General features: G+C 38.1%; 1 protein-coding gene across 7 annotated transcripts in view; it reads right to left on the bottom strand.

The window, feature by feature from the left end:
- The window catches only part of JAK2 (Janus kinase 2), an 87,221-nt gene that overhangs the window by 53,801 nt on the left and 19,973 nt on the right, over positions 1-13,447 (bottom strand). The window contains exon 1 of one of the 7 annotated variants that reach the window (XM_059873186.1): positions 10,821-10,842. The exons of 5 other annotated variants lie outside the window; for them this stretch is intronic. The gene's annotated coding sequence lies outside the window, so the exon portion shown is untranslated. Of the gene's footprint in view, positions 1-10,820; positions 10,843-13,447 lie in introns of those variants that run through there. One more of the 7 variants, XM_059873184.1, reaches the window with a different exon arrangement.

Consider the following 13,447-nt stretch of genomic DNA (forward strand, 5'->3'; position numbering starts at 1 on the left):
CCAGTTTATACACAGGAAAAACTACCAATGCGTTATGAAGAAGTTAAGAAATTATAAAAAAGGTTCAGTGAAAAAAATAACATCTCAATGTTAAAAAATATTCCAACAAACCACCAAAGAAAGAAAAAAAAAAGTTTTTTTCTATTAAAAGGCTTTTTTGTTAAAAATACTGCCTTGGAGAAAAACCCTTCAGCAACCTCTAGAGAATATATAAGACAGTTACAGCCTCACTCATAAGTTAAAAAAAATACTGGAAGAGCAAACAAAAGCAAAAATTACAACAGCAGCAAAGTAGTCTGTGAAGGTGCTTAATTTTCTTAAATGTTGCAAGATTGAGACAGTCAGGAGGTGATGCTGGAAGACACTTTTGAAAAGCTAGCTGTTCTTTTCCAGATGCAATTCCTGCTGTCATAATTGAAGAGCGATTTGTGAAAACATGAACCAGCACTTGTCTCTTCAGTACTGCAGGGCCAAAGAATAGCATCAACAGTTGCAAAACAGATGTCGGTTTACAGATGCTGTCAAGAACCACACAGGCTAGTGCTAAGCTATCAGAAGTCATACACATTTCACACTGCAGTCAGGGAGTGCTGAAGAATGGCACGGCAGGTACCAGCTGTATCACAGTGGAAAAGGTTTCAAACCAGTTGCTTTTCTACCAGCCTTCTCTGGCAGGCAGGGATTTCCCAGGTACATTCTGGTTTTAGCAGCTTCACTGTGGAATAGATAGAACAGAGAACAGCCAAGACCCACCACTTGCAGTGGTTTGGTACTTCCGAAAGACTACAGACTTTTGACAAAGTTCTTTATCCTCTCCCACTACAGATGGACTCTGGAGTTCTGAGTCTGTAAGAAAATATTATCTTCTAAGCAAATATCAACACAACAGTTTAACCAAGCAGAGTTATTTACTGGTAGAAATTATAAAGTTATCTTCCTCACAGAAGAAAAAGAGTTCCTCACATTAAACATTTCTGTGAGGAAAGCCAGTCCTAACTCTTTCCAGTTGCCACTGGCTATTAGTATAAATTGCCCTGCTTGCATTTGTTCAGGAAGCTTTTTCCAAGACCTGGATTTTAATAAGTTAAACTCTCTTGGACTTCCTTCTGAATTCTGTCATCTCTGTTTTCTTGCACTCTTATCTCACTTCCCCAGTTTGGCAACTTCCCTCCTCAGAGCTTAGTAAGACTACTGCCTCTACTGTAACTGTCATATGTGTTTACACTACATGCAGAGCTCAAGAAGGCTGAAGAGCTGGAATTTTCCTGAGAACCAGGAGCAGAAGATTATGTAGGGAAAAAGGGCAGTGACATCACTAAGTCTCCTCTAAGCAAGTAGGAGGTAAACAGAAAGAGGAAGAGCCATTCTAAAGGCAAATGTCAAAACTATGTTTAAAAACAGGCTTTCAGCTTCATGGTTTGTTTTGTGGCTTTTTTCTTTCAATACAGATTGCATTTAGTCACATAAAAGAAAAAAGAGACAAAAGGAAAAAAAAAAAAAAAAGAGGGGAATGAATGATCCAGACTCCTGCCCAAGAATCAGAAGATCTTCACTAAAAAAATCTGTTACTCAAACCTCAAAGACCATTTCATGAAATTTGTAGTCACTTAGGTGAGAAATAATTCCATGGAACGGTATCACCAGGTCTCTTCATTCTATCATTCTAGGTGATATGGTGACCAGAGTATCTCAAACGAAACTACTACTCTTTGCCAAACTTCTAAATATGTACTCTTAGAGATTAGAGGTACACTTTTAAAGAAATGCCATACACAGTAAAGTACCATGGACAATATAATAATCATAACCCCAACCAGCTCTTCTGCCTACAAAAAGAAGAACCACAAGAAGATCCACTATGCTCAACATAACACAATGTTGTTTTTAAGATGTCACTCTGGCTGCTCCCAATTTCATAGGTTATTCTTTCCCCTGCCAGTTTCATCATCTGACCAAAGCAAAGGGTAAAGTGGTCTTGGACAAGAAAATTGCAATAATAGGCTGAGTGATAAAACATGCATTACCTTGATTCCTGTAACACTTTTTCTGGGAAAAATATGGGAGAAAACAAATGTAGTAAATCTGAGACAGAGACATCAAAAATGTGAAAACATCTGGATGAAGGAACTACTCCTATGCCAGCTACACTATCTGAACAGAATCTGGAAACATGTGCTTTAACAAATTAGCTCTTTGCAGAAATAACTGTCAGCATGTAAACAGGATAACAGTTAAGTCAGAGTGAATCAGCAAACTCTTCTAAACAGCCAAAAGCAATAGATGTCAGTGTCTCCTCTGGACTGTGCAGAAATACTTTCTTCAGCCTACCCTGCTTTTTCAGCTTCAGTTAAGAAATTGTACTTCAAAAGGTCAGATCTAATGCAAATTTCACTGTACAAATTCCCTCCTCAAGGTGTGGGAGTTTCTAGGGGATTTTGGTGTCATTGCCCTCCTTCCTCCTCATCTTTGGAAAAGTGCCTAAAGTCTTGTAAAGGAAACTAAGCTAGCTCTTTACAGGGACACGTCAGTCACAGGAACCCAGGACACTAATATTATTTACAACCCTGCCTTAAAAAACACCCTCCCCCACAGAAAACCAAGCAAACAAGCAAAAAAAAATCCCCCAAAAATCCATCCAAAGGAAAAACCAACAAAAACCCAGCACACTTCTCTCCCTCCCTGCTCTCCAACTTAGATCCCATACAGTTTCAACAAGGCTGTGACTATGTACTTTCATAAACCCTTAGAGAGTGAGGGCCTGGTCACTTAAAATGAGACAAGAAAACCAAAGGCCATCTGAGACATACAAGCAACAATCTGTGAGATATTTAAGCAACTGCCACAGAAATATTTCAAATAAAATTATTTTTGTAAAAGTTTGATTAAATAGTAAAGTCAAGACTATGTAAATGCATTCACAAGCCTATCAAATAATGATTCAGAGTTCAATTACTGATCAATATATAAATATTTATATCAATATATAAATATTGTAATTATCTAGAATGATATTATAAAATATAAATACTGCAGCTTCTTGTTACTCTTTAGGAGAAGACCTGAAGTATTTCTGCAAAAGAATATATTCTTTTTTTAAATCTTACGTTAATGCTTCATGTTGCTGAATAATTTATGACAGCAATGTTGATGCTTTATCTTTACAATTTAGGAAAATGTACTTGCTTGATAGTTTATTTAATGTTTCCTTAAACACCAATGGCCTGCGAGTTCTCCACTTGTTCCCTATCTGAAATACCAGACAGCTTTTGCAAAGATACTGCACTACTTGCTTTGCCAAGATCATGTTATCTCTATAAACGCAGATTGTCAGAAAAAAATGCTGGCCAGAAAACCCAGGGCTCTGAAAGTAAACAAAGGTTTTTCATAAAATATACCACTAGCAGAGATTCTGCAGGAGTCTAATAGAAGTGAGAAGGAGAAAGAAACATCAAGTTAAGACAAGCATATTTTAACAATTTAACATTTCAAATAGTCTGTGTTCTCTTGAATATTTAAAAAAAAAAAGAACAGACTGGTGCTTCCCCAAACACTGCAGAAGAGTCAAAGTATCATCATGTGTATCCAGTATTTACAGAACTCTGTTTAGAATATGATTAAGCATTCAATTGTACACTTCACTTTCAAAGAGAAAAGAAAATATTCCAAAATAAGACAAACTTAGAAGTGCCTATATTCACACTGGCTGTCCCCCAAGCTCTGAAACAAGAATGACACAAACCTTTTTTCATTATTTTTGAAATTATATCCTGAAACACCGTAAGAAAATTGCAGAAGGCAAGAGCATGAAAATTGTGCCCCAAGAGACTAAAAAGATCTAGCAGACTACCTGACAGTCTCAAGAAATAAAAAAAAAGACAGTGGAAAAACAAGGGACTGTTTAAATGAGATATACAATAGTTTTAGAATAAATACTTATTTAAAAAACTTTTTTTTTTCTCTCAGAAACAAGAGTGTCAAACTGCTGAAGAAAACAGTTAAGAAAGATGTAGATTCAAAAATAAGAAGAGTAGATGTACTGTTGCAAAATAGGTTTTAGATAATCCTATGTTACTGAACTTGATGAAGGGAGGAAGAAAGCCCAAATGTAACTGATTGGTTTATGATATACAGAAGATTAGACAGGAAGATACAGTGTTCTTTTCTGGATTTTAAAATATGCTGTTACAGATTGTGCTATTATCAGTTCCTTTATGACAAGGCATTATAAAATAAAGATTAAGCTCTCATAGCACAACAGTATTTAATAGCTGGTAAATTGTTGATAAAAATGTTACACTGCAAAATTCCCACTAAACAATTATTTAACTCCTCCTAAAACTCTTTCTGATGACAGAAAACTACCAAAAAAAAAAAAAAAAAAAAAAAAAAACCCTGAAAATACTCAGATCTCTCAGTACATAAGTCAAACTCCAACACAAGTTTTGCCTCTGAGCCCTGAGGGCTTTCACCCACATTTCACTGTCCTTAGCATTGCAGGAACTCACCCAAATGTTCTGCAGATGTATGCACTCAGTAACATGAACCAAGGCACCTCAGCTCTCCCTGCAAGTCCCCAGTCCAACTCAGCAACCATACTGTTCTAATCTTGTCTAAAAGCATTATTTTCCCACCCACTCATAGACAGGAAATTTGAATCTACCTAAGGTGATCTCTTCAAAATCTAAGATTTTCCATTCTCTAAATTACAGAAGAACTCTTTCCTAGATCATCTCAGACTTACAAGCCACTTAAGTTTTTACAGAACTTTTCAGCATATTTGGCACAGTTATTTGTAGCTTCACCTCAGCTCTGATGAAATATGAATTTCATAATTCTCCCCAGGTTTTGGAACCAGCTGCTGCACAGAAGCATGGACCCCAAGAACCACTTCCCAAGGTAAAGCAGCATGACTAATGCAAAGTTGACAAAAGCAAGCTGTGACCATGATGCAATGAAAAATCCAGCCAGGCCCCCCAAAAATGCCTGTAAACAATACTGCAGACTCTTTGGCACTTTTTATTTCATTGAATGCAAATAATTAGATAAGCTGGAGCTAAGTCTAGAATTACAAGTGTAACACAGTTTATTTCAGCCAAGTTTCTTCACAATTTGCCAAACTGTAATAAATTCTTACTCAAATACTGAGTAAGAATTGTCTCCATCTGAACTAGTTGCTCCAAGAGGTAAAGTTTTGTATATACATTTACAAAACAAATTGCTTGAAGCCCACTGAAATGAACTCAAAGTTTAAAACCAACCATGGTCTCTCCTCTCTTTATGCATGCTTTGAGCTCCCAAAGATATTCCTAAACAAAGTACAAATCACTATAAATACTAGTAGTTCTTGGATTTGATAAATAAAAATTCCAATTAGCAAACAAAGCCAATTAAAAATCCTAGGCAGGAATTAATAATGTCTGAGTAGACAACTTCTGACCAGGAATTCCAGCACCTATAAATGGATATCCCTCTCCCCTCTATGGCCCTTCAGAGTTTGACACATCTACCAGTAACCTGTCTTTTAAATATTTTTTGTTTCCTTAATTGGGACTTAGTAAGGACTTTGATTACTAGTAGGTGCAATAAATAGTCCACCCACATCTAGGCCCAAACTACACATAATATTTGTCTGCCAATCCACCAAATAATAAGTGAATTAAGTTTCATGTCATTAAAGTAAATACAGTCACAGGGCACTATATCCCTTTGACTGGTACACAGACAAAAAGAAAATATAAAAAAAAAAACAAAAAAACCAGCCAAATGACAGAAGTTAGACCGAGGCCTTAATTTTTTAGATCCCTGATAGCACTCCTTAGTATCAAATTTGGTTAAAAACAAACCTCCACAATGTGGCTTTGCTACAAAAAAGAACATGCTTCTGTCAATGACAAACGTAGCATCAGTGTCACCAGAACCCTTCCCCTATTCTAGACAATCTCTGTGTATTTGAACAAGTCTGTAACAACAAATAATAATCCTAATATTTTCAGTTTCCACTGCACATCAATACGAGGATGCTTTACATAAAACACTATCACTTCTCTTACTTTTTGAATCTAATACAAAGGTCTAAATCACTTCCCAAGGCTCACACTGTGAACCACTGGTAAACCAGATATAAACAAAATTCTTTGATTCATGAACTATTTAAGAGAAAAAATTTCATTGCAAAGAAAGCCTTATCTCATCATTCTTTTCATATAAGGTAAATAGTTGAAAAATCTCCAAATTGCTTGAACACTCTAAAAACAAAAAAAATCCATTTTAAATTTCAACTCCTATCATAACTTCTCCCACACTGTTCCTCATGTTTCATTTTTCAGTTTTAGTATATAAAGAAAACCTCAGGGAGAGAAAAGAGAAAAACTCTCCTGAACACAGAGTTCAACACAAAGGGCATGAATAAGGAAGAAACCAAGGAAAAGAAAAGCACTGAGGGAAAGACATAGATGCAATACACCAATATATATGTAACACCTCTCAAAGTAACACAACACAGTGATTCTGCACAGTGTTTATTAATTCCATTCTCAATTACTCTTTAGAGTTCAGAAAAGATATATAACTAGGTAACAAACGTGACACTACTGTGAACTACTCTATCAAAAGCTGTAGGTGTATTGTTCAGTACCTCAAAGGTGACCAAGATATTCCTCATGCCTACAACAAGAAACAAAATTCTTAGCGACTGTGGTTCTGCTCCACTCTAAATGTAATTTCTAAGTAGGATGTAATGCCCTCTACATTATTTCAAGCAGTAAATAAAATAAACTCACAAAAACATGCTCTTGTTATTCTTCCATCTGCACTAAGAAATCATGAGTTTTCATTTACCAGATGCTTCCCCTTTCCACCTTCCTGAAAACCGTTCACAGACAAAGATCACCATTTAACACTTAACTACAGCTGCTTGTGCCTAACTACAGGCACAAGCAGCATATGTCACCACGACCACATCTCAGGATAGCTGTAGGCTGGGATAGATTCTGCCTGTCACTTCAGACAGGCAGTCAGAATTGCAAGAAGGGTCTGGTGGGTTGACCTTGGCTGGAGGCCAGGTGCCCACTAAGCCACTCTACCACTCCCCTTTTCAGCTGGACGGGTGAGAAAAAAAATGGAAAACAACCCATAGGTTGAGATAAGGCAGTTTAGTAAAGCAAAAGCGAAAGTTCATGTACACATAAGCAAAGACAAAAAACCCCTATTCTCCACTTCCCATCAGCAAGCAGTGCTCAGCCACTTCCCATGAAGCAGGGCTGCAGCACGTGTCACAGTTGCTCTGGAAGGCAAACACAGTAAATAGTCAGTGTTATTTCTCTCCCTTCCTCCTCCTTTACTTAGCTTTTCTATCTGAGCTGGCATCATATGGTATGGAATATCCCTTTGGTCAGTTTGGGTCAGCTGTCCTGGTTGTGTCTCTGCCAAGATTTTGCCCACCCCCAGGCTGCTGGTGGGAGGGTGGAACGGTGGAGAGACCGCGCTGGTGCTGTGCAGAGCTGCTCAGCAGCTGCCAAAACTCTGGCGTGTCACCAACACGCTTGTAGGTACCAAGGCAAAGCAAGCACTGTGAGGGCACCTGTGAGAAAATTAACTCCATCTCAGCCAGACCCAAGACAAAGAGAGGTGCAGCAGGGGTTATGGCAGATACGTAACTCTAGTACTTGACAAAGGATTTTAGAAACCTAGAATCTAAAATCCAAATAATTTAAGAAGGGGTTCTTGAGCTTCTTTTTACCAGACACAGGTTTTTGTGGACAGCAAGACAGAATAATTGAAGGATGCCTTCTCTGATGAAGGATCCTATCTCATCTGATATGGAAACTTTCTAAAACCAAATTGTCTCCCTCTCAGACTATGTCCTGTTAAGCAGTGTAAGCACAGCAGCTGAGTCACACTGAAGATTTGATGCAATTTTGTGTTGTACATGATCTCCACCAGAAAGAAGAAAAAGAGTGGGCAACAGGTAAAACAAGCAAATCTTTGAGGGGAAAAAAATAGAGTGAATTGAGAGAGAAAGGACAATATGATATGTATTAGAAAGTGACACAGCAGAACATCAGATCTTCCAGAAAAATCTGAGTACCTCTTACTCTAAAACCTGGATGTTGCTTGAATAGTCTGCAAGTTTGGAATGCATTACTAGGTCAAAAGTACAGATGTAGTATGTCAAGTATGCCAAGTCTGAGCCCAAACTTCTCTAAAAAGCAGCTACTTTTCCTCTTTCCCCATCCCCACTCCCCCTCCCAACTAAGCTTTTCTAATAAAGAGAAATTTTTCTCTCCTTTCTCACCCACAATTGGGTACAAAATCAGGTTCAGATTTCAGCTGAAATAACCTCAATGATTAAGCACTTACTCCACTTCATTTAAAACTAATTAAAAGTTAATTTAACTTGTTTAAAACTAATTAAAAGTTCAAGATTCAAAGGCAGGCATAACCTTAACACACACAAGGTGAAATCAATGCTTGTGCATAAGCAGATGAGAAAAACTAGAAGATTGAAGCCTGCTTCATCTTGGTAGGCATAGGAAAACATTAACTACTGAACATGACCAAACATCTGGATGCCATTTGATTCCTAGAAAAATCCAAAAAGAAGAAGGAAATGGAGGCATCCTGCGAAAATTAGGTTCTACCAGAGCATTATGTTTTAAACTTTGTAAACATAACTGAACACAAATGAAAACTTGTGAAGAAGTTCCAAGCACTCCTGAGAAGAAAGTATCTTCTCATTAATTATTTGCTGGGAGGCAGTGACAGGTACCAGAGGAGGGGAATACTCCATGACCAGAGGATTAAGTAAAAGCACGAGTCTCAGTTCAGGTTTAAGATGAAAACAGCGCACTCAGTCACATGTTGAAAATCAAGAAAACCAAGAAAAGCACAGCTATTTCTCCCACTTCATCTCCTGCACTTCTACATCATTGTTTTGTACAAAAGAGTACTTAGGACTCTTCAATTCCCCTCTTATCTCTGGCAAATATGGTCTCTCCTCATCAGGTCCCAGACTCATCCAACTAAACCAAATGATATGTCACTTCCCACCAAGGACACTGCTTTTCCAGTTTTTGTTGGTTCTGTTGAGTATGCCTAGCACTGCCATTTTAACAAATCAGATACTGCAGAGCATACAGTAAAGAACACTTCCCATACTAAGGTTAAGGAATTCACTGACTTCTCATTCACATGGTGTCCAAATAACAGCTACACATGAGGAGAAATAAGAAGCAAGAATAACTGAAGTTAAAAATATACCACAGGTGGTTCAGTGCATTCTGTTCCCCTCCCTGCCCCCACTCTCCCCCTCCCCATGTACAGGGAAGGAGGATTATTTTAAGCCTTAGCAAATATTTCTTCAGTCACTCTCCAAGCAGTATTTACTTATTCTCTCAATGGGCTGAAAAAAGTTGATGGAGGAGGAGATCACATTGCTGAGTGTCAGGGGGTAGTGATTAGGAACTTTAAACTGAAGATTTCAGTCATTATTCCCTCTTTAAACATGGGAAGGAAACGTCAGAGGTAGCCCATGCCTTTGAGCACTACAACTGCAGCCTTTAAGCATTAAAAGTAACATCCTCCTATTGCTGACATCTTCAGGCTGGTTTTTTTTCAAATTAAGGTAGAACAAATGAAACCTACAAAAATCATATTTTAAACTGACATAAAATTAAAGGAAGCAGGAGTAAATACCTTAATGGAAAAGAAAAACAAAAAAACAAAGACTACAAGAGCTGGGGAAGAAAATAAAAAGGAGAACGTTAAAGGAGTCCTTCAATAGAGCCCTTGAGCAAGACCAAGTTAAAACAGATGTTCAAATCACTGTTTCAATCTTCCCATTGTGGGGTGAGAAAAAACACCAGTAGAAGCGACTGCTTTTTCATGATGAACTTCAGCCACCACGGCACAGGAAGCCATGTACCAGCTGGACCAGAGCACTGATTGTCCCCTGCACTTGGCACTGGAGAAGCCATACCTACATTCCTGTGGTCAGCATTGGCCCCCTTATGACAAGGACATTGAGGTGCTGGAGCATGTCCAGAGAAGGGCAAAGTATCTGGTGAAGAGTCTGGAGCATAAATTCTTGTGGGGAGCAGCTGAGGGAGCTGAGATTGTTCAGCCTGGGGAAAAGGAGGCTCAGGGGTGAACTTATCAGTATCGCTGCTATGAGAAAGGAGATTGTTGCAATGTGGTGTGCCTTCTCCCAAGTAACAAGTGACAGGATAAGGGGAAATGACTCAAGTTGTGCAAAGAGAGGTTCAGGTTGGATATAATGAAAAAAATTCTTCACTGAAAGAGTGGTTATGCATTGGAATAGGCTGCTCAGGAAATGCTGGATTCACCATACCTGGAGGAGTTCAAAGGAGTAGACACAGCACTTCATGCTATGGTTTTAGTGGGCATGGTGGTGTTCAGTCAAATGTTGGACTTACCTTGGAGGTATTTTCCAGCCTTTATGATTCTATGTCTCTATGGCATGCTTTGCATGCTCCTAATGACACAATAAGTCAGTCTCAATTACTGGCAAATGTTACCTGTTGCAGAGCCAACTAGCCTTACTGAAAGAAACCAGAACAGTAAATACTTCTAAATACACAGTCCTCCAGAGGAATAAAGCAGCTCTAATCCTGTGGTTCCAGCTGGGCACCCTCTAATCTGCCACTGTCAAAAAGAATGGCGAGAGAACAAAGAAGCTATGCTATTTCTTTACCATCTGGAACATACAATGAACTAAATAAATAACTATAAATATCTGGCTTTCTCACAAGTACATACAAAATTGAATTGAAGGAATAGTTCTGCATAGTCCACCAACTCACAGGTATAGATTTCACACTGTTCAAATTTTTCCTGGGCAGTCTCTGCAAACATCTTGCTCAGATAAACCAGTTATGCTTCCTCCTGGAAAGAAAGTACATCGTTTTTCTACAGAGCTTTTAAAACATCCAGCCTAACAGAGTGGTAGAGAGACTTCAGCAAGTTGTGCCAGCTTTTATAACGTTGGTTTATAAAATACATCCATGCCAGCCAATTTCTTCTCTAGTCAAAAAAAAAAAAAAAAAAAAAAAAAAAGAAAAGAAAAAAAAAATCACTCCTACAAGTTTCAATGCCCTAATAAAGCACTGGTGGTCTTGAAGGACAGCTCCCAACAGCTTCTGAAGCAGTTTGTCATTTCCTTGTGTCTTGACACAGCTTTCACCCCACATACCTTGCTTTTGTAATATGAGTCTTAAGGCTGTGCAGCCATACAGAAGTTGAAGAGATCAAAGTACAGATTGCAGAGAAACAAACCTAGATGTTCAGAAGCACTAAAAGCAAGAGCAACACAATTAGCTGATTCTCACCTGTCAATGCTAAGTTAATATTGGTCTTTCTACAGCGTGATTTCTCAGTCATCCTGTTCATTTAAGTTTGAAAAGGGCTGTATTACATTGAACACACAACAAACCCTCCCACAATGTGCATGTGGGATGTTCGTGCATGTTTTATCTATTCAGCCATCAAAATTAATTAAACACACTTGCAGTACATCTCCTTCCTTCAGCTCTTTTATGTACAATTATCATAACATATATGATGGATTTAAGGGAAAATAGAGACAGGTCTGCCTTTAAAATAGTCTTCTTTCTTCCAGTTTTTTAAAAGAATTAAAATTAAAGATAACTGCTTTTCTACTTCAAGTACTTGCCTGTATTGCAGAAGTTTTCCTTATTAATAGTATGCAGCTCTACAATTGGTGAAGTATTTGCTTTGTGATCAGTATCACAGCAAGAAACAGTTTATCACAAATGATTTCGTGATTATTAAATTTCCCTAAACTACCAACGTGATGAGTTTGAAAAATTTAATTTCCCTTTAGTACCATTATGTGACATAAATTTCTTATTGACTACTGTGCAGATTCAACTGTCTACTGAACAGGAAAAGAAACTGACAGAGTGAAGCCTGCCAAGTTCCTTCTTACTATTATTTGATACTTCCTTGGATTTTGCTTGCAGTGGTTTCTTGAAGCTCAGTGCCCACTGAAGACATACCACAATACAACATCTTTCAACAAAACTTCTACAGACTGATATTCTTTACTAGCATAGACAGTATGAGAAAAATTAATTAGTGCTTATAGTCATATAATTTTCAAGTATGTGAAAATTTCAACTTGGCAATAAAGCTAATAAACATGGGCCATATTTTTTGGACAGACACAACATCAAAAAGGAATCTTGCTGCACGTATTTTGCACTACAGCCTTTGCCTAACTGCATTCCTTTCCTCCGTCTTTGTTGAACACTCAGAACAGGGAACTTGATTCAAAACCTGAATTCCTAACTACCTGCTTCCTCTCTGGTCTTTCATGTCTCCTGATGCTAATGCTCTGAGCAGCTACTGTTACTTCTACAATGAAAGCGTACCAGCAAGTATTTCTGGAACACCTACATCCTGCTATAACTACAGAGCAGTGAAAAAAAAGCTTAATTCCTCACACTCACTAGTTAGAAAATGTTTTTTTCTTAGTCTACCCCTTCTGTTTCTTTCAATTATATGAATCATTCCTTCCTTCTTTTCCTCAAACTGCTCACTAACAAATTGTGACACCTGTAAATCCAACCCGTTTTGAAATACTCTAGAGAATTTTGCAACAGCAATTAAGGTTTTTTTTGTTTATCTATGAAAATACATTTACAGCTACTTTGGAGTGGCTTTGACCTAATGCACACAAAGCTAACTAGATGTACTTAGTCATCTTTTTCTTTTCTAAACATCTGTTGAGGTTAAGGAATGGTACTCCTCAGTTCAGTGCCCCCACCAGTACTCTCCCAAACCAACACCACTTCCTACTTTGGCAGGATGGAATTGAGAACTGGAGACACAAAAGGTGACAATCACAGGTTGAGATAAGAATAAGTTACTGGAAGCAGCAATGAGATAACAAAACAAACAGTAACAGCAACAGAAGTTCTATCTGGATACAAGAATGAATTTCTTTACTGTGCAGGTGACTGTGCACTGGAACAGGCTGTTCAGAAAGGCTGTGGGGTCCTCCTTACTGGAGGTATCCAAGAACTGTCTGGGCACAATCCTATGCCATGTGCTCCGTGATGGTCCTGCTTGAGCAGAGAGCCAGGACCACATGACCCACTGTGGACCATATAACTTTAAACACTCTTTGAATCTGTGTCTTTTCTCAGCTACTGTCATTGTTTAGTGCATTGTATGACTAATTTTTAGACTGATTTTCCACTGCCCATGAAAAAAATTCTGTTACTTGTATTTTTTTTCTACCTAAACTACAACAGGCAACTTGATTTTGAGAGTTAAATCTCTCTCAGTGCATGTTTTCCAGGCCATTTGTTGGTTCACTTGTTTCAGAACAGGCATACAGGATGAGACCAAAGGCACATCTAGTTCTAGTGGCGGCCAAGAGTAAGTGCCCAGAAAAGAGCCTAGG

The sequence above is a fragment of the Haemorhous mexicanus genome, chromosome Z, assembly GCF_027477595.1.
Source record: "Haemorhous mexicanus isolate bHaeMex1 chromosome Z, bHaeMex1.pri, whole genome shotgun sequence".
Classification (NCBI taxonomy): Eukaryota; Metazoa; Chordata; class Aves; order Passeriformes; family Fringillidae; genus Haemorhous; species Haemorhous mexicanus.